We start from the raw sequence: 27,771 nt of genomic DNA on the forward strand, positions 1-27,771 counted from the left end.
TGTATCCCTTGGACCTTCACATTGACCATGAAACACAGAAATTGCATCGGGATTGAATACAAAACTCACAATGCAAACTTAACCTCAAGAAGTGTGAATCTTCGGAGTGTTTGTGTTTTGAGTGTCTCCTGGGAGACCTGTATTAGATTCCGATGCACCAGTGCAGGTTTACTCTATCCCTTGGACCTTCACATTGACCATGAAACACAGAAATCGCATCGGAATTGAATACAAAAGGCACAATGCCGACTTAAGTACAAGAAGAGTGAATCTTCTAAGAGTTTGTGGTTTAGGCGGCTCATGGGAGACCAGTATTAGATTCCGATGAACCACTGCATGTTTACTGTATCCCTTGGACATTCTCATTGACCATGAAACATAGAAATTGCATAGGGATTGAATACAAAATGCACAATACAGACTTAAGTACAAGAAGAGTGAATCTTCTGAGAGTTTTTCCTTTGAGCGGCTCCTGGGAGAGTAATCTTAGATTCTGATGCACCAGTGCAGGTTGACTGTATCATTTGGACCTTCACATTGACCATGAAACACAGAAATTGCATCGGGATTGAATACAAAAGGTACAATGCTGACATAAGTACAAGAAGAATGATTCATCTCGGAATTTGTGCTTTGAGCGGCTCCTGGGAGACCAGTATGAGATTCCGACGCACCAGTGCAGGTTTACTGTATCCCTTGGACCTTCACATTGTCCTTGAAACACAGAAATGGCATCGGGATTGAATACAAAAGTGGCATTGCCGACTTAAGTACAAGAAGAGTGAATTTTCTAAGAGTTTGTGGTGTGAGCGACTCCTGGGAGACCAGTATTAGATTCCGATGCACCAGTGCAAGTTTACTGTATCCCTTGGACTTTCACATTGACCATGAAACACAGAAATCGCATCGGGATTGAATACTTATTGCACAATGCTGACTTAAGTACAAGAAGAGTGAATCTTCTAAGGGTTTTGTGGTTTGATCGGCTCATGGGAGTCCAGTATTAGATTCCGATGCACCAGTGCTGGTTTACTGTATCCCTTGGACCTTCACATTGACCATGAAGCACAGAATCTGCATCGGGATTGAGTACAAAAGGGACAATGCCGACTTAAGTACAAGAAGGTGAATTTTCTAAGAGTATATCGTTTGAGCGGCTCCTGAGAGACCAGTATTAGATTCCGATGCACCAGTGCAGGTTTACTGTATCACTTGGACCTTCACATTGACCATGAAACACAGAAATCGCATCGGGATTGCATACAAAAGGCACAATGCCGACTTAAGTACAAGAAGAGTGAATCTTCTAAGAGTTTGTGGTTTGGGCGGCTCATGGGAGACCAGTATTAGATTCCGATGTACCAGTGCAGGTTTACTGTATCCTTTGGACATTCTCATTGACCATGAAACATAGAAATTGCATCGGGATTGAATACAAAATGCACAATACAGACTTAAGTACAAGAAGAATGTATCTTCTCAGAGTTTATGTTTTGAGCGGCTCCTGGGAGACCAGTATTAGATTCCGATTCACCAGGGCAGGTTGACTGTATCATTTGGACTTTCACGTTGCCACGAAACACAGATATTGCATCGGGATTGAATACAAAAGGTACAATGCTGACTTCAGTACAAGAAGTATGATTCTTCTACGAGTTTGTGCTTTGAGCGGCTCCTGGGAGACCAGTTTTAGATTCCGATGCACCAGTGCAGGTTTACTGTATCCCTTGGACTTTCACATTGTCCATGAAACCCAAGTATCGCATCGGGATTGAATACAAAATGCACAATGCCAACTTAACTACAAGAAGAGTGAATTTTCTAAGAGTTTGTGGTTTGAGCGGCTCCTGGGAGACCAGTATTAGATTCCGATGCACAGTGCACGATAAATGTATCGCTTTGACCTTCACATTGACCATGAATCACAGAAATTGCATCGGGATTGAGTACAAAATGGACAATGCCGACTTAAGTACAAGAAGAGCGAATTTTCTAAGAGTTTGTGGTTTGAGCGGCACCTGGGAGACCAGTATTAGATTCCGATGCACCAGTGCAGGTTTACTGTATCCCTTGGACCTTCACATTGACCATGAAACACAGAAATTGCATCGAGATTGAATACTTACTGCACAATGCTGACTTAAGTACAAGAAGAGTGAATCTTCTAAGGGTTTTGTGGTTTAAGCGGCTCATGGGAGACCAGTATTAGATTCCGATGCACCAGTGTTCTTTTGCTCTGTCCCTTGGACCTTCACAATGACCATGAAGCACAGAAATTGCATCGGAATTGAATACTTATTGCACAATGCTGACTTAAGTACAAGAAGAGTGAATCTTCTAAGAGTTTGTGCTTTGAGCACCTCCTGGGAGACCAGTATTAGATTCCAATGCACCAGTGCTGGTTTACTGTATTACTTGGAGCTTCACATTGCCCATGAAACACAGAAATTGCATCGGGATTGAATACAAATGAGACAATGCCATCTTAAGTACAAGAAGAGTGAATCTTCTAAGAATTTATGGTCTGAGCGGCTCCTGGCTGACCAGTATTAGATTCCGATGCACCAGTGCACGATAAATGTATCCCTTTGACCTTCACATTGACCATGAAACACAGAAATTGCATCGGGATTGAATACAAAAGGGACAATGCCGACTTAAGTACAAGAAGAGTGAATTTTCTAAGAGTTTGTGGTTTGAGCGGCTCCTGGGAGACCAGTATTAGATTCCGATGCACCAGTGCACGATAAATGTATCCCTTTGACCTTCACATTGACCATGAAACACAGAAATTGCATCGGGATTGAATACAAAAGGGACAATGCCGACTTAAGTACAAGAAAAGTGAATTTTCTAAGAGTTTGTGGTTTGAGCGGCTCCTGGGAGAACAGTATTAGATTCCGATGCACCAGTGCAGGTTTACTGTATCCCTTGGACCTTCACATTGACCATGAAACACAGAACTCGCATTGGGATTGAATACTTATTGCACAATGCTGACTTAAGTACAAGAAGAGTGAATCTTCTAAGGGTATTGTGGTTTGAGCGGCTCATGGGAGACCAGTATTAGATTCCGATGCACCAGTGTTGTTTTACTGTATCCCTTGGACCTTCACGTTGACCATGAAGCACAGAAATTGCATCGGAATTGAATACATAAGGCACAATGCCGACTTAAGTACAAGAAGAGTGAATCTTCTAAGAGTTTGTGCTTTGAGCGGCTCCTGGGAGCTAACTCGATACAATACACCTAGGAAGTGGAGAGCAACCCGCACTGGACACCTCAAAAGGCAGAACATTGGGAATTATTGTAGATGTAGCTAAATGGAATATCTGAAGGGAAGTAACAAAATAATGTGTTCTAGGATGGGACAAACCTGCCCAAGTCCTCTACAAAGGATACCAAGGGTCTAGATAATGTTTTGATAACATTTTGTATTTAAAAATATTTGTGTGTATAAATTGTTCATGTTGATGTAAATTTGACAATTTAAGAAATGGTCATGCTTAGGAACAATGTAAGAAATAGGTGTTATGTAAAAGCCAGTGTGCTTTTGTTTGAAACGAAAATAGCTGTGGGGAGTGCAAAAGGTGCGAAAGGCGAATTGGCATGCTACCTCGAGCAAGTGCGGGAAGTAAGTCACACAGTCTGTAGGCAGCAGTGATTGAGGTAACTCCTTTGTGGAGCAGAAGCTTTGCCTGCAAATTTTCATAAAAATGCCTCGGTTGAAGACTGCAAACAGCTTACAGCATAGCTGCGAGTTGTTGAGCTACTGTATGTAAAACTGAATGAAGCCAAGAAGAGAAATTGAGCCCATACAGCAAGAAACTTGCAGGCCGTAGTGTGGGTAGTGTAGCCATCATAACTGTTCGCCACACCCAAGCCTACAGCCACCAGATAAGATTTTTTTCTATTTTTACCTTTGTACAGCATGAACCATTAATTTAAACTGTGTTGTAATAATCATTCTTGAACTTTATGGAAACTGGCTCACCCTGTCATTTCATCCTAATCATACATCTGTATAGGGATCCTTCCTGGTGTTTGATTAATCCGAGTGTCCTGTTTTACAGACTTATGAAATGCCAAGTTAATATAAAGAGGCACCATTTATATTGCTTTAGTGTAAATAATAAAAATGTTTTCTTAACTATTGCAAAGTGTTATAGTTTGCTTACATAAAATTCAATCAGAGTGAAGTGCCAAGTTAAAATAAAGAGGCACCATTTATATTGCTTTAGTGTAAATAATAAAAATGTTTTCTTAACTATACCAAAGTGTTATAGTTTGCTAACATAAAATTCAATCAGAGTGAAGCCAAGTTACTAGAACCTGTTAGGTGGCTAATTCAAAGAATAATAGCTTTTGAAAGTAAGTTCCACCAAGAAAGAGGTTTTCTATAAGTGAAATGTTCAGTTAAAAAGTGTATGCTTTAGTATCTAAGTATTTAAGTTTCTTGATTATGGAAAGTGCTTTTCTAAAGGTTGTCCCCCCCACCCCGGCTAATTTTTTTTACCTTCCTTGAAGTTATCTACTGGGCTTTTTCTTTTTTAAAAACATAATACATAAAGATGTAGCCCAAAATTGTTTAAGTGGGGTAATTTATTTGAAGAGCCAAACTAAACAGTAGCAAGAAAGTAGGCAAAATTCACATTTCTGCTTCTCCAATACTTCACTATTTCATTGCCAGGATAGGTTGGTGACCATTAAGTACATGTTTTAAACCACTAAATGAACTTGGAAATGAGTTGTCCTAGCTTCAGTATATTATTATTCATACTGTGTTTCTATCTAGCCACTGGGTAAGATCTTAGGAAAAGAAGTGAATAGTCCAATTTACTTATCCATTAGACGTAACACACGGTAAATCGAGTAAGAAGGATAACTCTATTGATTATCTTTTCCTATAAACAGGACTATCCTTCCATAGTGCATTTTATTTGGAAACTAAACTAAATTTTAGTAAGAGGGTTATACGTGGCAACATAGAGACAGGGTTTCTGTTATTTACGTAAAAGCATACTAATATCATAATGGTAGTGTTATAAGGTCCTATTAATGTGTGGTCATGACATTTGTTAAATGTCTCACCACATTCCTATTGAAACTATTTACTCTTCTTGTAAATAACACCTATGACAATTTTATACAAATGTCCACTAAGACTTTCCTCGTCAACTTTCATTTAGGTAACAGCGATCTTTTACATGTATTTAAATCAGTACTGTTAAGAAATACTGACTAGCTTTATTTTCAAGAATCTCAAGTTTAAGTTATACATACTGTTATCCTCCAATAAGAATCATTGGCCGATTCTTCATCTTTGACAGGTTCATCATGCCTGCAATGCAAAACATTATCTTTTGTATTAACAGATGAAATCCAACTTTTTAAATTTAATAAATGCTTATACAAACATAAAGTTTCTTCAAAAAATGTATTTCTGACAACTTCCTGTCACAGATAATTTTCACTGAATGTTGCAACTCAGTTATATTGCTGATGAGAAGCAAATGTTGATCTTTTCCCTCTCTTCCTTCACCATCTCCCGTTTTGTTCACCTTGACATATTTCTACCAAAAAGACTACCCCAATAGATCCACTGCTTATATTTAAAACACAGTAAATTCCTTAACACAGTATGTGCATTGACGAGCTTGAATTAATCAGGAAAATATAAACAGATACTAACCATTCCACAGCTCTTACAAAGTACTTGCATTAAGTAATCATCAAAGCTACTTTTTGTACAGCAAGAGGACTAACGGTGAAAATGGTGCTACATGCTACAGGCAGTGCAATACAATTTATTTTACTCATTGCTACAGCAATAAATGTACTTATAAAAATATTCAGACTTAGACTATAATCAAATACACAGAGAGAAAATATTCTAACTAAAGAGATATAGCAGCCATAGGCAGAAACAAATAAAAAAACTGATACTAATCTTAGCTTTGAGGACCAAAAGTTTATTCATCTGGAAAACGTAAGAAGAGAAATGAGACTGTTCAAGAATTAAGGACAAAAATTCAGGATCTTGAGTCAAGGAAGATGTATGGTTAAATGAATGAAAAAACTAGACTGGACATGATGAAATTCATTTGCGAAAGAGCAGCAGATGATGTAATTTTAAATGCTGAGGAATAAGATCTCTTCAAGAGGAGCCACCAAAAGGCCAAATAAGTGAAGAACAAGCTGAAAATACCGGTAAATGGGCTAAAATGGCGGCAAATAGATAAGGGTAACAGAAAGAAAGTGCTGAAGAACAGGCAACCAAACAACAACAACAACAACAACAACAACAACAACAACAATAATAACAGCACATTGTAGCAATATATAATAGCAGTCCCACAACATCTGGAGGAAGATTTTCCACTAACAGAGCAATAAATTCATGAAGCCATCAAATCATTCCAAAACTTCAAAGCAACAAATGAAGACTCTACTGCAGCAAAATTATTGACATAGTCAGAACACACAAATGATCTAAAACTGCTGTTTGAGAACATTTGGAAAGCTGAAGAGATTATGGAAAACATTAATCCACAGCTATGAAAAAAAGGGGACACACAAAATGTCAACAATTGCAGAGATGCCTCACTTCTGCCAGTGGTATACAAAATATTATCAAAAATTCTCTGGACAGAGTTGTAGAAACTTTAGACAAATAACTGGGAGAATCTCAAGGAGCTCTAGAAAGAGAATACCCTGCACAGAACAGATGTTTATTAGAAAATCGATAATTCTCCACATACTGTTAATCACCAAACCTATAATAGTATCACGTATTGGTTTCAAGAAAACATTTGATTTGATAGGCAAAGAAATTATAGGTAAAATCATCAAAGAATTTTGTGTTAAAGCAAACATAATCCTCAAAACACTAGCAAATAGGATGACTGAAGCTAAATTTATGGGAGAAGTATCTCAACCATTTGAAATAAAAACTGGTGTTAGACAAGGGGACAGTTTATCACCTTTACTGTAACACTGCATTCTAGAAAAAATAGAAAGTATCTGGAATTTGGAGAAAAAAAAAATCACAAAATTGAACCAATAATTTTAGGACGAAAAACAAATGGAATTAAGGTAAACTGCCTGGCTTCTGCAGATGATTCTGATATACTTTCAAAAAATCTGACAGACAGTTATTGAAGAAATCTTTTGGAAGAAGTAGCAAAGAGAGCTGGTCCCAAAATTTCAGCCGAAAAACCAACATTGATGACAATTTCAAACAATGCATCAACATTCTTAGAAAAACAAAAATGTAAAATAGCATTAGTAAGTAAATTTAAATATATTGGACAAACTGTACAACAAATTGGACTAGAAGAATTAACAGTAGATGCAAGAGTCAGCAAACTGGAGAGAGCAAATCGTTTGACAAAGGATATTTACAACAAGAGATGTACAACTAAAAAAACAAAACTAAAACACTATCCCACAGTGGTAAGACCAGGATGTTTATATGGATGAGGATGCCTAATGATGAACTATAAGCTGGACAGAACAGAGGTTCCTCAAAGGAGCATTATTAGAACATAATGGTTGCAATACAAGCTACAGATGGCTGGAAAATGAGAAGTAATGAGGAGATCTACAAAAATTTTGAGAAAATATCAGAAGTAATGGCTAAAAGAAGATTAATCTTTTTTGACAGACGTCTACTGGATGAGTAGTTCTGGAAGAAGGAATCAATGATAGCATGGATTACAGAAATAAGAAAGAAACAACATCAAACAATCAGAAATAATAGAAAGAAACCTTTTTACAGATAAAATACTGAATTTAAAAGGATCATCACCTCTCCAAGATCAAAATTAATTTCATCCCTCTCAATAAGACCGTGAAAACCGGAAATAAAATTCATAAATATGATATTGCGAAGCTCAAAATCAATCAAAACATATTGGAACAATGCCACCAGTAACTGACAGTTGAATCCCATAAATGGGCAGACATTGCCTCCATGATCCAACAAGCAGCTAATACTACAATCCTGACAGCTAAAAAGAGGAATCATACATGGTGGAATGAGGTTTGTGGTGAGGTGGTGGCCCAAACAGCAAGTGCATGGAAAAAGTGGAACTCTACCAGGAGACCTGATGATTTTGATGTATTCCATGAAGTTCGAAAATATGCAGCCAGAACTCTACGAAGGGCTAAGCCATTGCAGAGAAACAGCAGTTAGAACAGATCGATCAGCGTTTCCAGATAAACAATGTCAGAGACTTCTATCAGACGTTCAAATTGAATTTGAAAGGATACCAAGCCCCTAGTTTTTGTTTTAGAGACGAAAATGGAAAGCTCAGTGTTGTGTACATAGTTCTGCGTATTCAGCGCGTACACAAATTTCCCACTAGAGTGCGCCCCGCTAAGCACAACAGCGCAGGCGCAGCACTCGTCCATCTCCGCACTACGAGATGGCGCTGGCATAGAGACGGACCAAATTCTGCTTCCGCCGATCCGCATATTAATATGTAACGCAGCCAATGAGATTGCTGCTAACATAGAACACTTTCTCCTCGCGCATCACACTCGCGCAGTGATACATGAACGTGCGAGGTATTATAACAAGTGTTAAGACCTTCGATCAGTCAGTCTGCATTTGTCTGCACCAGTCTGTACCAGTCTGCATTAGTCTGTACCAGTCTGCATTAGTCTGTACCAGTCTGTACGAGTTCTACAATTGTCTGTACCAGTCCATAGTCAAGATTCAGTCTGCGCCTAATAAGATTACCATTTTCCTGTACATAGCCATGAAGATAAATGTATAGACACTTTTGTCAAGTATCCGAGATATATGTGAGAATAAGATTAACGTACCAATACCAAAGGAACTTCAGATTGTCAATTGTAAATAGCATCCAGAACCAAGTTAAGTAATTTTTATATTTGTTATTATTTTAATAAATGTATGTGAAAATTAATCAAGTTCTGTTTAAAGTTGGTCACCGTCAATCTGCTACTCTAAGCGTGCAACTGGCATTTCTATCGTCTGACCTAATGGCAGAAGATAAACACACCATGATAAGACCACGAGACATATTGCTGACACTTGCTTACTTCGTTAGAGCAACAAGTCAAATAATCTGATGGTGTGTGTACTGAAGGTCTTACAGTACGCACACCACACTTGGCCTGACCAACAAAGAAAACTGCAAGATAATGTCTCGTTACTTTGAAAACCTACTTAATTGTGATAAACCGAAAGAAAGATTCCCTGTATGTGCCCCAATCCACAAACTACCCCTCATCTCCATCTAGTAAAGAGGAGACCAAAGATATCATCAACAACTTTAAGAATAATAAGGCAGCTGGAGAGGATTCAATAGTGGTGGAACTACTGAAGCTGGCAAATAATGAAACTCTAGATATACTAGTCCAACTTTTTGAGGAGATCTGGAGAGCTAGGATGATACCAACTGAATGGCAGTCAGCTTTAATCCATCGTCTACACAAAATAGGTGATATATAGAATGTCAATAACTATAGGGGTACCTCATTAGTATCTGTTCCATATAAGATTCTCTCCAAAGTGATACAGAATAGAATAGAAGATTATTGTAACCAACTGACTGGGGACTATCAAGCTTGTTTCCGAAAGGGCGATTCTTGCGCAGAACAGATCTTTAACCTGAAGAACATCATCAGGTACAAAAAAAATTGGAAGAAATAACTATGTGGTCTTGTTTGTTGATTTTCAGAAAGTATATGACTCCATCGACTGACAGGCATTAATGAATATTTTGGAAAAGTTTGGGGTGGATAATACATCAAGAAAGCTGATCAAACAAACTCTTGCTAAGACAGTGTCAAAAATTAAATTTATGGGTGAGGTATCTGAACCCTTTGCAATCAGAACAGACATAAGACGAGGAGATGGACTATCCCTCTCCTTTTCAATTGTGTCTTGGAAAAGGTCATTCGAGAGTGGAGAAAGTTATTAGCCCAAGAAGAAACAAATGAAGAGTGGTTCAGACTTGGTCCTAAGAACAAAGGGGTGTGCATTGACTGCTTAGATTTTGCAGCTGACCTGGCCATTTTTGCTAACAACATAGAGTCAGCAGTCAACAAGATAAATAGGCTGTCAGAAATTGCTGAAAAAAGTTAGACTCCAGATCTCTATTCAAAAGACAAAATGTATGACGAACATCTGTGACGGACCTGAATGGATGATAACCAACCTGGGAAAAAATCGGATGAGTTAAGAATTTCAGGTATCTCGGTGAAGTCATCCACCAGGAGAATGGATTAAAAGAAGAAGCAACTGTCGGGATGAGGAAGTTAGACCAAGCATACCAACTGACAAAGAATACTTATAACAAAAAGTCTATGAGTATATGGGCCAAGTTCCAACATTATAATACAGTTGTAAAACCTGAGGGCTTATAAGCATCCAAAACTTTGACCACGAATAGGCAAGGTCAAGCTGAGCGGCTGGAAAAGCGTGAGTGTAGGATATTAAGGAAAATCCTAAGGTAATAGATGGGTCGATGGACAATGGCGAATGAGAGCAAATGAGGACTCCTGCAGCAAGACAGAACCTATCACAGCATCCATTACGAAGAAATGATTGTTATTTTATGGTCATCTCATGAAAATGGACGGTGATCGAATAACAAAAAGAATACGGAGTTTCATCCTATGTAAGAAAACGAGGCCGAGATGGTTCAAAGAATGTGAAAAAGATCTTAAGCAGATTGGTATCTCAGAGAGAAATTCCTGAAAGGAACAAATTTAGAAGATTGGTGACCAACTACCAAGTTTTTAACATGGCATCAACATCTGAAAGACAGTGAGGACCATTATCTGAAGGGCATAAAAAGGCACTTCTTGGAGGGGCTCAGAAGATACTGGCAGGAAGTCAAAGCTGGAGCAAGAACAAGACCTGGCACTAGAGTGAAGTCGGTTGTTACCACGCAGTCCGTAAAGACTCACCTCGATAAAAAAAATAAATAAATAAAAATAAAAGGCTTTCGATGCAGAAGAAATAGGGGATTGAGAACAACACGAATAGAATTTATGAGGAGGAGATGGACGAGTACTGGAAAAACAGGAGACGACAAGGGAAGAAGAAGAAGTGAAGTTATTACATGACGAGAGATGGTTATTGGATTTGATTTGATTCAGTTTTCGTTACATACACTGAAAAAATGAGATGATTCTCGAGGGTGTGGAACAAGTCAGAATGTATAACACAAAACATTTTAATATAATGAATACTACCCTGATCATTTGTCACGAGATTGTCAAAATAGGTGAATACAATACAGTAAACTGGAAAAGCTAATATTTACAGAATTAATACACTGTCAGAATGAAACATTGTTATGCACTATTAATAAATTTATCATACACAAAATACCTAATATTGTCTGTTGCAACCAAGTGCTGTCAAAACTTAAATCTAACATATTTTTACTTAAGCTGGCCTAACAGTCTCTGTTAGGTTAGTCATCTATAGAGTAGAAGGCATTGCCTATCAAAAAGTCATTCAAACTCTGTTTAAACTGTGCTTTATCTGAAACCAAGTTTTTAATGGTTGCTGGTAATTTATTGAAAATATGTGTTCCTGAATATTGGACCCCCTTTTGGACCAACATAAGTGATTTTAGGTCTTTATGTAGATTGTTCTTATTCCTAGTATTGATAATATGTATTGAGCTATTTGTTGGAAATATAGATATATAACTTGCAACAAATTTCATTAAGGAGTAAGTATACTGAGAAGCAATGGTTGGAATTCAAAGTTCCTCAAATAGGTTCTACACGATGTTCTTCAAAGACTGGTCCCAGATACTCCATTGCACCATTCACCGAACCTGATAACCCCGAGCCGTCAGTAACAAAAATTAAGTCTTGCTTAAGAGATTTACAACACTACATGCACTTGTTACCAAAGTCTCATTTACTTTTAGAACTATCTGTTCCACTTCCTTTTTGGCCCCACTTCTCTCTGTCTTCACTATATCCCATACAGTTCTTATTTTGTTGCCCGATACAATTATCTTTTTCTCTTAATAAAGCTACTTCGATTCCTGGATTACTTGATTCAACATTTTGCAGTATTCTTTGTAATGCATTACAATGCTAATATCAGAAATGTTCCTAGATAGTAGATACAGTCTCCTTTTTGCCCCACATGATATCTTTATTCCTTGTGTAATCCATGGTTTATCTTTTGACTTCTGTGTGATTTGAGTTACCTTTAGATGAAAACAATTTTCGAATGAAGAGGTAACTTTATTAATAAATGCTTTGTATTTTCCATTTGAGTCAGGTAAACATCTCTCCAGTTCATGTCTTTGAGAAATTTCCTGAATTCCTCAATTTCTGGCTTATTTATTATCCTCCTGTAGTCAGATTTAATATTTTTTTATCCTGATAAGTTTCAACATTTAACACAAGATGCTGCACGTCGTGATCAGATAGTCCATTTACTATTGGTTTTGTGATATGACTTTTTTCCCCTAGATTTGTTCATAAAGATATTATCAATAGCAGTCTCAGAGCATTTACATATCCTAGCTGCAAAGTTCACAATAGGAACTAAATTGAATGATAGTGTTAAAAACACCAGCAACCACTATTTCCTCTTCTTTTTTTTTTTTTTTTTTTTTTTTTACAGAAGCCATTCCTTTCGCTTTGTGAAATGAAGCACTGCCTAGTTCCAAAACACAGGACTACTATGACAAGGTGAAATGTTCTCAGAGTGCTACATGTATGATAGTAAATGTAATCAGCACTATAGTTGTTTTCTGAGTAGTTATGCTGTGTGTGTTTCATTCAATCAGATGAAATGGAATAAAATCATCAATTTATTTATTTGGGCTCTTTATCACCAAGATACATTCAATGTTGGTTGAGGTTTATCTTTTGAATTCACTCCAGTGTAGATTGTCAAAATTTTATCAGTTGTCAAAGTACTTGTAACACAGTTTCCGAATTTACTGCCATCCAGGAATGTCTCGCACTCAAATTATTCTCAGCAACTGAGAGCTGGCTGAAACCCAGAGTCGATAGCTCTGACATATTTAGTGATTAATGGAATATATATCGGAAAGGCAGGTTAGACACTGTAGGAGAGGGAGTGTCCATTGTCTCTATTGAGGTCAAAGCTGATTGTGACAGTGAAGTATAACAAGTCTACGTGAAATCACGTTAATTAATGGATGTTTTAATCAGCCACCCGGTTCTGCTATGACAGTTTTGGAGCCATTCAAAGAAAGTCTACAGACAGTAGCACGTAAATACCTAGATCATGCAATACTAGTTGGAGGTGAATTTAGCCTACTGAGTATAGATGGTAGCCTATGGCTTCATTGCAGGGGGTGCAGTCAATCTTGTGAAGCACTTTTGAATGTGGTTTTCGAAAATTGTCTTGAGCACCTAGTTTGGCACGCCACATGCAATGGAAATATCTTAGACCTTGTAGTTACAAACAGGCCAGATATCATCAATGACTTCAGCATAGAGATGGGGATTAATAATCATGATAACATCATAACAACTAAGGTTACAAAAATTAATAAATCAGTCAAGAATGCTAGGAAAATGTTCATGCCAGAAAGAGCAGATAAGCAGATGTTAGCATCTCACTTAGACAGAACTGACATCACTTACTTCCATTAAGATGGACGTAGAGAGATTATGGTCAAAGCTTAAACAGATCGTGAATAGCACTCTCAACAAGTCTGTACCTAGTAAACGAATTAAGGATGCAAAAGAGCCACTGTGGTTTAACAATGAAATTCGGAAAATACTGAGGAAGGAAAAGCTACTGCACTCTTGGTTCAAAAGAGAATGCCAAATGGCAACAAGGAAAGGTTACTACCACTGTCATACCTCAGCAAAAGATCTGGCTGAGAAGCAGGGGAAATTATTGTCCTATGTAAAATCACTAAGTGAGTCAAAGGTTTCCATCAAGTCACTTGACCAGTCTGGTGTGGCAGTAGGAGATAAATGTTTTAAATTTTACATTTAAGAAATCATTCATGCAAGAGAATCATATAAACATACCGTCATTTAACAATAGCACAAAGACACCTAACAACAATCACCACAAGAGGCCAGCGCTGGCACAAGTTGTTCACATGATATTCGTTGGACTGTTACCTGTAAACACGTGCCATGTCAGTGCTCTTGGAAGAGAGCTGTGCCAGTGACACGGCTCTGTTGCTGTTCCTGTGTAGTGATCTGCAAAGACGAGGGGGGGGGGGGGGGGGGGTCGGGTCGAGATTCAAGCAGTGATTAAGTACTTCATAAAGAAAGGTATGAAAGCGAACGACATTCATGCCGATTTCCAGAATACACCAGGGGACTCTGCTCCTTTGTCTTCAACTGTTGCCAAGTGGATAAATGAATTTAAATTTGGTCAGGAGAGCTTAGATGATGATCATCCATGAATAGGTCAGCCAAGATGTGTCACTACTCTAGAAATCATTGCAAAAGTGCGCATAATGATCAAGGAGGATCACCAATTTAGAGTGCATTAAATTGCTCACGCTTGCCAGATGTCATCTGAAAGGTATTCACAAGATGGGTGCCGCGACTCTTTACGCTGGGTCAAAAACGCATGAGAATGGACATATCACAACAATGTTTGGCCTGTTTTAGGAGAAACAAACAAGATCTTTTGTGCTGGTTTGTGATCACGAGGAAACTTTGGTTTACTACTATACCCCAGAGACAAAGCAACAATCAAAGCAGTGGAAACATGCTGAATCTCCTCCGCCAAACTCCTTCAGCGGGGAAGGACATGGCGTCAGTGTTCTGGGATGCACCACCAAATTCCTTCAGCGGGGAAGATCATGGCATCAGTGTTCTGGGATGAGAAGGGGATTCTGTTTGTACATTATCTCCCCACTGGGCAAACAATTACTGGAGAGTACTATGCTAACCTTCTGGACAAATTGCAACAAAAGATATGCAAAAAAGGCCAGGTTTAATAAGGAAGAAAGTCATCTAGCATCAAGCCAATGCACGCTCGCACGCATGTGCCATCGCCATGGTAAAATTACACAAACTAAGGTATGAATTGTTGCCACACGTGCCTCTTCCCTAAACTGAAAATTTTTCTTTGTGGATGAAGATTCACTTAAATGAAGAATTGATAGCCTGAGTTGACAACTATTTTGCAGGCCTGGAGGAAAATCATTGTCGAGATGGGATCAAGGTATTGGAACACTGTTGGACCAATTGAATTAATCTACAAGCAGGGTACATTGAAAAACAACAAAGTTTCAGTGACCAAGTACTTTTTTTCTATTCTGTTTCAAGAACTTTTCAAACCACCCTCGTAAGCATCTCTGACACCTTAAATAATTAAAAACAAATAAGTCGCCAGTTGCAGATGGAATCTCAATTTGGTTTTACAAAGAGTGCTATATGGCACTGGACCCTTACTTAGCTTGTATTTATTGTGAATCTCTCACCCAGCAGAAAGACCTAAGCAACTGGGGAAAAAATACAGAGGCGTCTCCTGTATATACGAAGGGCGAAAGAACAGACCCGCGAAATTACAGACCAATACCTGTAACATCAGTTTGCTGCAGAATTCTTGAACATATTCTGGGTTTGAATCTAATCAGTTTCATAGAGACCAATAAGTTTATGTCCACAAATCAGTACAAAGCATCGCTCATGGGCAACTCAGCATGCCCTTTTGTCATACGACGTCTGTTCAAAAAATTCCAGAACTTTGTCCACAAAATTTTCTATGCTTATCTTTTAGTTACTATGGATTGTCTCCTTCGAAATACTCTCCTCCACAATTGACACACTGCTCCCAATATCATTTCCACTTCCAGGAGCGGTCTTGACACACCTCTTGCTGGGTCGCATAAAGTGCCATCTGCGAATTTTCTTCTATCTCATCTACCATTGGAAACTTCATCCTTTTCAACTTTGGAAATAAAAAGAAGTCTGCAGGGGTCATACTATTCTCGCAAGGAACATCTCATTCTCATTTGTGAGATCCAAAAAGTTTTTTTGGTCTTGATTCATGAGCCGTGGAATGAACTTGGCGGCAACACAATGCATTCCAAGATGCTGTGTCATTTCATAACATGATCCAATTGAAATGTTACATTCTTCTACAATCTCTCGGACAGTGAATCTTCGACTGGCACACACAATTTTGTTGACGTTCCTGACACAAGCATCATCAGGGGACATCTAAGAGCGTCCTGAACAAGGATCATTTTTGACTTTTGTAAAGATATTTTTAAAACGTGCGAATAATATGTAACACCGAGTATGGCTTAAGCACTCATCGCTATAGGCTCCCTGCATCATTTGGTGTGTCTCTGTAAAGGTTTTCTTGAGTTTCACGCAAAATTTAATGCAGATGCATTGCTCCTCTAACTTTGCCATCACAAAATTCACAAACCCAGATTCCATATTTCTTGATTTCCGAGAAGCATTTGACATAGTGCCTCACTGCAGACTTTTAACAAAGGTACAAGCAAATGGAATAGGTTCCCAGACATGTGAGTGGCTCAAAGACTTCTGAAGTAATAGAACCCACTACATTATCCCGACGGTGAGTGTCCATCAGTGACTAGGGTCTCATTAGGATCGTTCCAGAGATGTGTGATAGGAGCGCTATTACTCATATTTTCTATGTGCATAACTGACCTGATGGACAAAGTGGACAGTAATCTGTGGTTGTTTGCTGATGATGTTGTGGTGTATGGAAGGTGTCATCGTTGAGTGATTTAGGAGGATAAAAGATGACTTGGACAAAGTTCCCAGTTGGTGTGATAAATGACAGCTAACCCTAAATGTAGAAAAATATAAGTTACTGCAGATGAGTTGGAAAAACAAATCCATAATGCCAGAATCCAGCATTAGTAGTGTCATGAATGAAGAAGTCACATTGTTTCAATATCTGGACATAACATTGCAATGTGATATGAAATGGAACAAACTTGTGAGGGTCACGGTAGGGAAGGTGAATAATCATCTTTCGTTTGTTGGGTGGATTTTAATACAGTGTGGCTCAGCTGTGATGGACATCACATATAGGATGCTAGTGTGATCTCTTCTTGAGTACAGTTTGAGTGTCTGGGATCCACAAGGGGTCGAATTAAAGCAGACATTGAGGTAATTCAGAGGCAGGATACTAGATTTGTTAACAGTAGGTTGAAACAACAACATACAAGTATTATGGAGATGTTTCTGGAACTCAAATGGGAATCCCTGGAGGGATTTTGAGGAACACTGTGCTGACTGCAGAACAATTCTGCTTGCACCAACATACATTATGCATAAGGACCACGAAGATAAGAGACGACAAATTAGGACTCATAGAGAGGCGTATAGACATTCACTTTTTCCTCACTCGATTGGCAGATGGAACGGGAAAGGAACTGACTACAGTCGAATTAAAATTACTTGATAGTTGGCACTTCAAACGCCAATAAGAGTAGTCAGCGTCACACTTGAACTGTCTGCTGTTGCCAAACTCCACCAAAATTGGCCAGTCACTTCCAATTCCTGGTTCAGCATTCTTTCTTGATGTATTTGAATCCCGAATTATGAGCCCGACACTTTTATTATGTATTTCATGACACGCGATAACTACACCAAAAACAACACACATTAACAATGCTAATGAAAGACACACATTTCATTCATAGCACTAACCAAACACTACCGAATAACTCAGCACAAGGTGTAATTCAGTATCATACATATAGTTACCATATTCACAGAGATCATCTTACATTAGATAAGCTTTTCACTACACTGCGTGAAACTGAAATTTTTAAGGTTGCAATTCATAGTTGCAACTGGGTCACTACATTCACATATATAAATACTTCATGCAGTGCTGTGGCATAGCACAATGGCTGGCAGATTAATCTAATGTGTAGCATGTCGTAGGTTTGAATCTCATCAATGTAGCAAAATTTTTATTTCTAAATCTAACCAAAACAGTGTGATTATTATTTTCATTCAATTAATTGCTTTAAATATATATTTTTTTTATTTTTAATAATTTGCTGCATCATTTTTCATTATTGTTTTGTCTGTTCTATTTGGTCTTATTTGTCTTCCTGTCATTATTTCTTCATTTGGAATCTGCCTCAGTCATCTATAATCCACGACCAAGTGCCCACATGGACAGTTCACTGGTTTCTAACATGTCAGCATGTGCAGCTAGTGTAAGGATAGTTACAGGTAACAAATGACATGGAGAAATTTCAATTTGCTTTCAGCCCTGAAATTGAGTTTTTGTTGTCTTGAGTTTACCCTTAAGGGTTAGCTTTAATCGCCATGAACAAAGTGATCATGATATTAGTACTGCTGCAGACTGTTGACCACAATTTTCTCGGCTGGGTTAGGACACAAGTTTACAGTCAGGGATACAAAAGGGGTCGTCTTCCCCAGTTCAGTCACTGGTCACTTTAAATCAATAGTCGACAGAGTATCCAACATTTCTGACATACCTTGCACCAGCCACTAGAAAAATTGCTCTGTGTTAAACATTTAACATAATTTGTGAAGTGAGCCGCTTGTTTGTTGTCACCTGTAACCAAACGGTAGCTGGCAGCCAATGTGGCAACATTGTTGCAGCAAGTGATTGATGTCAACTATCAAGTAATTTTATTCAGACTATTGTAGTGAGACAGGGTACCTTCTGCCATGCACCATATGGTGGCTAGTGGAGTATGTATGTAGATGTGGAATCAGTCTTTCCTTCTCATCCCATTTGGAAAGTCACACTTGATCTGCAGTTCTGGATAACTTTCTCAAAATCTATCCTTTTTCCTAGACCTATCCTTCACCCCTCTTCCTTCCACTTCAACCCTTCTGCCTGAAGTATGAGCTACTGGCTCTGAAAGCTTGCCCCTGCAACTACTGAAAAGGCTGCTGCCCCTCTTCAGGAACCACATGTTTGTCTCGCCTCTCAACAGATACCCCTCCGTTGTGGTTGCACCTACGGTACGGCCATCTGTATCGCTGAGGCATGCAAGCCTCCCCACCAACAGTAAGGTCCATGGTTCATGGGGGGAGTTCCTTCATAGTCAACAGTTAAGGAATGGTTGGCTGAATTCATATGTGGCATATGTCTCTGTAAGATGACTCATGAACAACTTCCTAGAATTACAATCAAATATGAAAATGCTGAGAAAGAACACAGTGTGATATTGCAAGATCAGTAATTAAAAAGATGTGCAAAACAGTTGATGCCGTGGCCGTACCAGAAAGCGAGTGGCATGTCTGTTGAAGCCTGACTACAACCTAATGTGAAAAACAATTTGGGACAATCTGACACACAACTGATTCTATGCACCAATCTGTTCCCGTGGATGAGAGATGACTGAAATGAAACAGCAGTTGCACAAAAATAGCCAAGGTGACTTCATCGGAGAGAAAGAGTGGTCATTGTTTTCTAGGATGCAAAAGGGATTTGTATTTTAGATTAGCTTGCAAGACTGAAACAATACCTCACAAATATTATGCAAGTATTCTGACTCAACTGGATGAAAAAATATGGAGCCAAGACCCAGGGGGGGAAAAAAAAGTTTATCGTCAGTGAAATGCATATGGTCACAAAGGCACTTTCACAATAGGAAAACTGGGAGTTTCAAGTGTGAAGTCTTCAAATATCTATTCCATTCTCCAATTTTTTCACATTCTGACTTTAGCTTCTTCTTCTTTTCTTTTTGTATGAATGATTCACTTAAGACTACATGCGTCACACCTCAAAACCGTTTTGTGAGTCAACAACTGGATATGTTTTCACTGCTCTGTCTCTTGTAACTCCGTTGGACATGGAGGTAGCAAATGAGGATGTAGGATGTCCATGACATACTGCTGTGCTGTCAGAGTGACCTGAAGTCATATCCGATGCTGCCCCACACGCCCTCTCCCTATGTCGTTGTCATACTCACTGACAACTGTCATCGTGGGTCTTGCAGAATGTGACTCACTGCTGATCACATGACAGGTGCAGGTGTCAAAGGGTTACAATGTGCTCGGCGTACATTACAGCAATTCTCCCATGAGCTCGTCAGACACGGTCAACCGGAAGCTTGCTGACAAGCACGCCGCCCTTACGTTCCCAAGCAGTCCAACATGGGGCCACTACCACATCTGAATGTCTCACAAATCTGAATATTGCATAATTCAATCAGCCTGGCAAATGGAGACACACAATTAGGCCCCTTCAAATTTTGTTACGTGCTGATAATGCTGACTCACAGAAGTACAGGGCATTTGTGCCCTTCACAGGGATCACTCAACATCTTACACTCTTCACATCTCTTATAGCTCCTACCATTCACGGTAACAATCCGAGACACAAACAAAGCTAATGCAATCTGGTGGCCTTTGTATCCATTTCAGAGAGTTGCGACTCTCATAATTTACCACTGGTATGCACACTCGTGAAACTATGTTGCTTCAGGGACCTTCCCTTTTTTCTCTTCAAGCAGTTTAGTTCTTTGAATCAATTTTTCTTGTAGCTCAGAATAATTATTTTATTGTGTAGCAAACTTACAGACTAGCATTCTGATCTGAGCTGTCGGAGTCGGCGGTCATGTGTGTGTGAGGTGTGCTTGCTTGTGTGAATGAATGGTGTGTATTTCTATTACTTTTTCTGATGAAGGTTGTGGCCAAAAGCTTATGTGTAAGTGTCTTAACTGTGCCTGTCTGCATTTTAACGTGCCATCTTTATGGTAATTAGCACTCTATCTTTTCCTACACTGCTGATATTCCAACCTGGAGTTTCCATTGTTTGAACTTACGGTCTACTGTTTTATGTTGCAGTGCACTTCTACAAGTGTAATACACAAATGTTGCCTTAGGAAAGAGTCACAATAACATCCATGTTTACCGTTTACTATTTTTTACGAAATAGCATGTCACACTCGAAATTTAACTTAGCCAATGAAATAAGTTTGAAGATTTATTGTGTGTAAAAGACACGAGGGCCCACTGTGTAGGAAATGTGTGAAGTTCTGTGCAGAGACGGAGTTATCCACAGACGCGGTATGTCTGGGGAGCTATACGGGTGTTAAAACATCGCCACCTGCTGGGATGAGGGGCCACTTACTCTGAGGTGGCGCTGTGCCAGCAACGAGCTCGACCCATTGATTAGCACCACAGATGACAATGAGCAACCAGCTGCTTCTCTGTGCAGAGATATAAAATTTATCGATTTTGGATGTCGGGTGACAATCTGTCACATGGAGAACAATGTTTACTCTGGCAATTTTAACACTAATCTAGTGTTCTGCAACATATTAATGTGAAATGTTGTCTATGATGTTGAGGAGTGTAAGTTAAACTGATATCTGAGAATTTGTTGTTTTTGTGGCACTATCTGGAAAATGGCCTCTCTTGCAGCTCCAAGCATAAATGTCAGGTGAAGAAGAATAATTAGCACAGCACACTGGAACCAAGTAGGGATCCGGTTTACTGCTCGGCCACTAAATTAGCATATCGTGAGTACACCAGAAGAGACGCTGTACACACTTCCATATACTACATACACAAGTACAAGCATCGATCAAGCTACTGTGAAACTGCACTCTGTGTGACTCATCACTACATCAGAATACTGTAAATGTGGTGATTCCAATTCCTTAAGGTCTCTTCCTGTTTGTTTTCATCAGTTGGTTCTTATTTTTCAAGTATGTGGGAATCCAATGAGCTGCCGGTTTGGATACATTCTTTCTGTACGTCCCACAAGTTGGATTCTTTGGAGACACATTGTAACAAGAGTTTTTAGGAATTTGCCTGGAGATTTCACACTGGGTTCTGTGTAATGTATTCCATCTTTTATTCTTGGACCTAAGATTTTTACTACAATTTTACATTCTTCTAATTCAGTTTGCTGTTTTCATGTCTTGTGTTGGACAAAGAGTCTCTCTCATGCATAAAGAAATTCTAATTTGATCACTGTTGTACAATGTTAGATTTTAGAGTTCCAGGAAAAATACTTTTAGTTAACTGAGAGACAGTTTGTATTTTCTGAAGTCTGGATTCTATGGCCTTCTTTTCATTATGATGTTCAGTGGTCTTTTTCACCTAACTATTTAAACTCTTTAACACCGAATACTATGTCATTGCCTATATAAGTTCACCCAGTGCCATTTTGGTATCATCCAAGAATTTTTTCTCCAGGTGAAATTAGTAGTCCAATTTTCCTAGCTTGCTCCCTTAATATTTCAAATTGCTTTAGCACATCAGTGATGTTTTTGTCAATTAGTATTATGTCATCGGTATAGGTTACACAATATAATTCTATCTTTAAGTTTACGTTCTAGTCAGTGTAATAGTGCACCTGCTCTTCTCCATCATCTTACAATTTTCTTAGGGGCATAGTTGAATAGCAATGTGATATGCCATCCCATTTTCATATTCTTATGTCTGTCTTAAATTACACTGCTTGAAAAAAAGTGAGACACTCAGAAGGTAGGGAGAAAACAAATTGAAACATAGCGAATTTAGAGCGTATGTGATGTTATTTCAGTGATAACAAAACAGAGTCAAATTTATACAGAACTTATCCGTTTGAGCCCACTTATCAATACAGCAATGCACCCTGTCTCGCCTGGACAGTGCGGGAGGATGTCGTAAAGCTGCTGCATACCCTCCTGAGAAAGGTGATCCACAACTGTTGTAACTGGACATTGCAATCATGGATACAGGCAGTGGGATGGAGTTGACGCCATGTTGGTCCCATAATGTTCTATCGGGGACAGATATGGGGATTTTGCTGGCCACAGGAGTATATCAACATCACGCAGACAATTTAAAGAGACACATACTACATGTGGACAAGCACTGGCCTGTTGAAAAATAGCACCACAATACTATTACACACTGCTGTACCATCAGAGTTCCCTCGGCCATTACAAGCCGTGACCTGAAGTCATACCCAATGGCTCCCCACACCATGGAACTGCTTTGTGACCCCCCCCCCCCCCCAAATGTGGAAGAATGGGACCTCTCCCCATCTCCCCGGGTCACTGTCAAACTTCTCCACGATAGTCATTTGGAGCAGTGCAGGACTGGGACTCATTAGTGAACATAATGTGACGCCATTCATTAGCAGTCCGTACTTCTTGATCATGGCACCACTTCACATGCAGTCATTTGCTTGGGTGTTAATGGCAGCCTATGCGCAGGACGGCAATTCCACAGTCTGGCTGCTCCTAGCTGTATGACACAGCATGTTGCAAGGAGTCTATTACAGTGAACTCCTGTTTATCCGAAATGATCGGGACGGTGGCCGGTTCTGATAACGAAAATTTCAGATAAATCAAAGTCCCCCTGTTTTCACATGTGAACACTCCAAATTGCATCAATATTGCGAAATACGATCGTAAAACGTGCGTAGGGTATGTAAAACGTTACTGATATGGTTGCAAATAACCCTGCACTTTTTTACTGAAAAAATTGTGTTGACATGTTAAAAAGGCACCAAACTATGATTGAAAACTCAAAGTTCTTAAATGCTGTATAACAAAGCTCGTTTATTTTGCATTCTTACAGAAAAAAATCTCCCTTATTTGGCAGCAGGAAAAAACAGGAGTTTTAATTTTATTACCTACTCTTTTGAATAAAAAATAAACTACTGAACAAAATTATGAAACAAATCTAGAGATTACTCAAAGGAACGAAAAGTCTGTCTAGAGGAACTTTCAAGAAAAGTAAAAAAAAAAAAACTTTTTAAGTTATGGACATAGAAGTTCTAGGATGCTTCATTAGAGTTTATTTTTTGGTAACGAAGTCACAAATGTCTTTTTTTTGTTTTTTTGCTTGAGAAACTATTGCTGCAACAATACAACTCCAACGTTGAAATCAAACTATTTCAGGATAAATCGTCTCCTCCTGTTGGCTGATGTACTCCAGGGCAGTTTGGATCACTTCGTAACAGAATATGTGAGGAATATTTTTCTCTGATTCATCGTCAGAAACATAGTCTTCTGACACTTTATGATCGGTCACAATTTGGACGATTTCATCCTCAGGCACATGAAAAAATGCCATTTTCCATCCACTCTTCAATGTCTTCGAAGTGTGTGTCTTTACAACCAGCTTCTCCAGTAAATTCACCAAATTTATGTCAGCTTGAGTTTTGGTGTTGCCTCCTCCTTCCCACCACTTAGGTTGCCTTACGATCTAAGAGTTTTTTCCAAGACCCAACAAGAGGACGTGGAGGAATTAGACTCCAAGCTTCAGCAATCAATGAATGACACTTAAAACATCGATTTTTTAAGAGCTTCCACAAAATCATCTGCAGCATCAATCACCTAGCATCTTGCGTCTGTAATGTTTTTCCATCGCCTCAAGAATACCTTGGTCCATCGGTTGACATAGAGATGTGACATTTTGTGGGAGAAATACAACTTTGATATCCCCATCTTGCAGATCACCTGGGTGATAAGGAGCATTGTCCACAAGAAGTAGCGCTTTTCGAGGAAGTCCATTTCCTTCCATGTAATTTACTACAGCTGGAACAAACTCTGCCTGGAACCACTCTCTGAAGATGGCACTGTTCATACATGCCTTAAGACTGATTCGTGTACCTCAGTGGCAAACTGGTTGGTTGGTGTCTAAATGCTCTTGGTGTTTTGGATTTGCCAATTAAAGTAAGACACAGTTTATGATTGCCAGTGGCATTACTGCAAGCGAGGACAGTAAATCTTTCTTTGATATTTTTGTATCCGGAAGCCATTTCTTCTTCTTTAGAGGCAAGGGTTTTCGTTGGCAGCATTTTGTAATTCAACCCAGTTTCATCACATTTGTAAAGTTGATTGCCAGTATAACCTCCTTTGTCAATGATTGTGTGCAGTTTCTTCTTAAAATCAGCGTAGCAGCTTCATCCCAAGATAATGATTTGGCACTGATGGCAATTTCATGAATGCCATGCCGCTTCTTGAAACGATCCTGCCGGCCATTACTTCCGAGGAATTCTTGCTTCTTTCCTTCAATCAGCTCATCAGCTCATTTTGACAAAGTAGAGGACCTGAAACTGACACACCTTTGGCTCTTATTTATTCGTGCCACAAAAATAATGCCTCTTCTAACTGAGGATGTGCATCTTTTCTCATTGTTTTTCAAGATTTCACTGCGCTGCCCAATGCTTGGATGGAACAAAATTTTTCAATTCCTGATCGATTTGTCTTCCGATTAGTAATTGTACTCCTACTCTGCAGCAACTTTTGTGGGTGGCTCACCAGCTTTGATGTACTGACAACAAGTGGAAAGTGTTAGGCGGCGCACTCTAATTGTCAGTTTCGACAGGACTACGTTGCGCTGCATAGAACAATACTGTATGTACTGTACTTACAAGGAGTTCCAATAGATGGCAGTGGCATGAAACCATGCAATACGAATAAGAAACACACTAGTGCTTCAACCAACACACGCACGAATTGACAATACTTGGACTTTTGACACGCACCAGTGCACTGATTAGCACTAGATTGCCAAAAAACACCAGCAAATGCTTGGCTCCAGGTGCATGCAAATTGAAACTTGTCAAGTGTCAATCTAGCTAGCCAAAAGTGTAGCTGCACGAGAGTTTACTGTACTTGTTCTCAGATGGCAGTCACAGACGTGAACAGGTTACAATGTACTCAGTACACTACACAGTGATGCTCCCTTGTAGTGGTCTGATGTAGTCAACTGGAACATTGATTTTGAGTATGCCCTTACTTTCCAACATCAGGCCACTATCAGATCCAAATACTCCAAAAATACAGATGTTGCAAGGTTTAACCAGGCGACCAAATGGACATCCACAATGAGGTTTCTTTCAAACTCTCATCAGATAGTGCTGTCTCACACCAATATGCAGCACCTTCATATCCTCCAGAGTGATGATTCAACATCTGACGCTATTCGCATCCCTTATATACCACATGATGCTTGCTAAACAGCAACAAAAACAAAGAACACTAATGAATAATGAAGGAAAAGACAGACTGTTACTTACCATAAAGAAGATACCTTAGGCTGCAGATGGGCAGAATTAAAAGACACTTACATAAAGCTTTCAGCCACAGCCTTCACCAGTAAGTAGTAATCTGTCTTTTCCAACATTGTTGATATTCCTACTGGAGTTTCCATTGTTTCAAGGACACTGATGCTTTTCTGTGAGTGTTTCCTTTATGATGTTTTCTGCATTTTAGCTTCTCTTTTAAAAAGAAAAAAAAAGAAAAAAAAAAGATTTGTTGCTGGAAAACTTCTGAAGTCCAATAAAGGAGTTACAACAGCCATATATGGTTATCTGGTGGACCTTGCAGAACCAAATTCTAGGGCTGAAATGTATTGTTGACCAATGGGCATTAATCAGACTGAATACTAAATAAAAAATTAAATCCAATTTTACACAAAAACACAGGTTCTATCACTGTTGTTTTTCGTTCTATTTTGCTCTTATGTTTGCTATGACTTGTTAAGCAGAAATTTTCTTTCTATCTATAGAGTTACATTTGCTGTAATGTATCTTACCTGCATGTTGTTACTTCTTTCTTCTCACTGCTGCCCCAATCATGGCAAGCAACAGTTAAAACACCCGTTAAACAGTACCAGGCAATTACCACACAGTGAAATGTTGGTACACTAAAAAGGAAGAAAAACTTTGCAGAAATCTTCAACAGTAATCTTGTAGTCTGTAGTAGGCAACAGCAGGATAACAAACCCACTGGACAAGAATGGGAAAGTCATGATAGAAGTTACTTTTATTTTTATAAATAAACAGGTATCTTACACAAATGCTCAAGAGTATACATAGGATCTTGGGCTGAAGAGGTGGAGCAGAAACTGACATTAGTTTTGTTGAAGAGGGAGTAGTGGAACACAGCACAATTTCTTGCAAAATGAAGCCGAATTTATTGATAAACTGTTAATTAATTGCCAAGCTCACTAATGTGACCATTTTACAACAGGTACTTACTGCTTGGAGTATATGTGAATTTTCAGGCTTGCCTGATAGATCTGTTGCAAAAACACTTTGGGTTCCCCACCAGATAACATTATGCAAGTCCCTCCCTCAATATTTCAGTGACACAACATTTTGGCATCTTCAGGTGGTGGTGATTTCCACCATCACTGCTGCAAGATGCAACTGGCAATTTCCACGTGACAGCTTTGAAATTTATCATGTGGATGACTATGACCATCATACTTAGAATTCAGAGGATTTCATAGAATACCTGAAGATGCTTAAACTAGAACTTTCAGATCTTTTAGTTAGCTCAAATGTTATATCATTACTTACAAAAGTGCCCCTGCAGCCCTCATTAGAGATTATTAGCAGCAAGTTTGAGAAAGAAATTGTGGTGCTGTTTAAACATGTGCATACCTCATCCTATTTCTTATGTAACACCAACTACTTTGATCAAGTGGACAGTGTTCCCATGGGAGACCCTCTATTTCCCTTAGTAAATATCCAACATTCCTCCTTCTGGCAGAATGCTGAAGAGACATTTGTGGTGTGGCCCACATAATACAGACGCTACCTATGTTCCTGCAGCATTTGCACTCGCTCCATCTGAATATTCAGTTCACTGTGGAAGTACAATAAGATAGCAGCTTACCATTCCTGGATGTCACGGTTAGAAGAAAAGCTGACAGAACACTGGGGCATAGTCTCTACTGCAAACTGATACACGCAGAGTTATATTTGCGGTCCAAAAGTTGCCATCACCCTGCACAATGTGGTAGTGTCTTACACTCCCTGGCACATAGAGCACACGTGATCTCAGATACCGACAGTCTGCCTGGTGAAC

General features: G+C 39.0%; 1 pseudogene; it reads right to left on the reverse strand.

Annotated features, from left to right (window-relative positions):
• Positions 1-5,286: 5,286 nt before the first annotated feature.
• LOC124787726 overlaps positions 5,287-27,771 on the reverse strand; it is a 57,630-nt pseudogene continuing 35,145 nt past the window's right edge.

The sequence above is a fragment of the Schistocerca piceifrons genome, chromosome 3, assembly GCF_021461385.2.
Source record: "Schistocerca piceifrons isolate TAMUIC-IGC-003096 chromosome 3, iqSchPice1.1, whole genome shotgun sequence".
NCBI classification, from domain to species: domain Eukaryota; kingdom Metazoa; phylum Arthropoda; class Insecta; order Orthoptera; family Acrididae; genus Schistocerca; species Schistocerca piceifrons.